This window comes from Pteropus vampyrus, unplaced genomic scaffold (genome assembly GCF_000151845.1).
Source record: "Pteropus vampyrus isolate Shadow unplaced genomic scaffold, Pvam_2.0 Scaffold46, whole genome shotgun sequence".
Classification (NCBI taxonomy): Eukaryota; Metazoa; Chordata; class Mammalia; order Chiroptera; family Pteropodidae; genus Pteropus; species Pteropus vampyrus.
Genome location: NW_011888827.1, coordinates 5,220,086 through 5,221,876, shown reverse-complemented (window position 1 = coordinate 5,221,876; position 1,791 = coordinate 5,220,086). Strand labels below are relative to the sequence as shown.

Genomic DNA, 1,791 nt, shown 5'->3' with positions numbered 1-1,791 from the left:
TTCAGTGTATCATGAAGTACTGAGCTGATTATAGTGGTTACAAGATTAAAAGAGATGTATTTTAATGGGCAAATCCTTAGCTGGAAAATAGGCTATCATCAGTATGTAGTTGAGCAGTGGTTTCTTTTTAAAGGGGCTCCAGTGTACCCTTTGAATTATCTTCACACTCAGTAATGGTTTTAAGAGCTTGGACACTTTCCACATGTTTGAAAGCAACTCTGCATTAGATGTGAGGAAAACGTGGTTGACTTTTAACTTTGGCTGGTGTGAGGAAAAGATTGGAGAAGGCAGCAGACATTGTTCATGTATGGCTAATACTAGGAAGAGTTTTTTTTTTTTTTAGATTTTATAGCCATAGAAATTAAAAGGTTTGGTCCAGAACAATATTCTCTTTTAAAATTTTCTTTTCTTTTTGCAGTACGTTCTCCTTCTCTTCTTCTCCTATCCCAAGTGGTCTCTAAGGAGCATCCTGCTATAGAAAATATGTGAAAGGAAGAAGGGATTATTCTAATTTTTAAGGTTTGAAGTTGACATTTTCGATGTTGGTATTATGGGAGAATTGTGATTTGTTATATAAATAAAAATAATCATTTTCCTTTTTATTTTTACTTTCCAAGGAGCCACCTCCTTATGAACCTTTGTTTTTCTAAAATCACTGCTGAGGCATTTACAAATCAAGCCAACACTTAAATTTTATTCACCAAAGCAGAACAAAGCATCTGCTAATAGAAACAGCCTGGTAAATCGTGGAAAAAACATGGAAGTCAGAGGGCTTGTGTTTAAAGCTCAGTTCACTGCTTTCTTCTAACTTGCCGTTGACAAAACCTTTCATCCTTGTTGTGTCTATCTTCATCTGCAAAATGGGGTTAATGGAGGATTTCATCTGCAAAGTGGGGATGATAGAGATTAAAAGAGATGACGTGGGTACATTAGGTCCAAAATAAACAAGAGTTGAATGTTAACAATAATATTATGACTGTGTGGTTACAACTAAAACTTTTCTCCTTTAGCTGTCAGAAATGCCTTTGGTAGATTTCAAATTCTTTTTCATACTGTCTGCTCCAGTAACCTTGTTGAAACTTGAGTATACATGGCTGCAATTTGTGTTCGGCTTCCTTTCCCAAGGGTTCAAATAGCCTGTTTAGAGAAGGCACAAAAGTACAAAGCAAAAATTTCAGCATATGCCATCAAATCTTGGAAAGTCATCTAAAAGAGGAAAGATTGACGCTTTGGATGGAAAACGGCTTTTCTGGGGCATCTTTTCTGCTCTTCTGAAAAAAGCCCCAATGTTGCGGTGTTTTTCAAGCGGAATGCTGTCCCAGATGGAAGAGGAAACACTGACAAGCAGAAGAGGAGATACCTGGGGTTTCGAGGCAGCGTCGGCAAGGGGTGGCGCGCCGGGGGTTCTGAACCTCTCGGCTCTTTGTTGGGGGCGGGGGAGTCATTATTTCGGTGGAAGGCACAGCTCCCCCTTGGAGGGGTCCCTCCGCGGAGACGGTTCCGCTACCCTCGCTGTCCTAACCCCCGCCCCTCCCAGTTCTTGCGGACCCCGCAACGTGGTGGAACTGCGGTGCCTTTAAGACTTTTGCCTGCTGCACATGCTCAGCTCTTTGTGTGTTGGAGTTTTTCTCTTTTCAGAAAAAAAAAAAAAGAAGAAGAAATAGGCAGGAGGATGGGGCGGAGGAAGGGGAAGCGCCAGCAAAAAAGCGCTGCACTTTTGCAGCTGTAGACCGCGGACGCGAAGGGCTTCTTTTTTGCTGAAGCGGCGAAGCCGGTCGCGAGCCGACGTTC

The 1,791-nt window shown here is 42.0% G+C and overlaps 1 long non-coding RNA gene across 1 annotated transcript; it reads right to left on the bottom strand.

Moving 5' to 3' along the window:
* Nucleotides 1-327: 327 nt before the first annotated feature.
* On the bottom strand, nt 328-1,785 carry LOC111739026. The gene is made up of 2 exons (XR_002780062.1): nt 1,361-1,785; nt 328-1,137 (listed from the first exon to the last, which is right to left on the bottom strand). It is a non-coding gene; the product is annotated as an uncharacterized LOC111739026 (long non-coding RNA).
* Between the last annotated feature and the right edge of the window lie 6 nt (nt 1,786-1,791).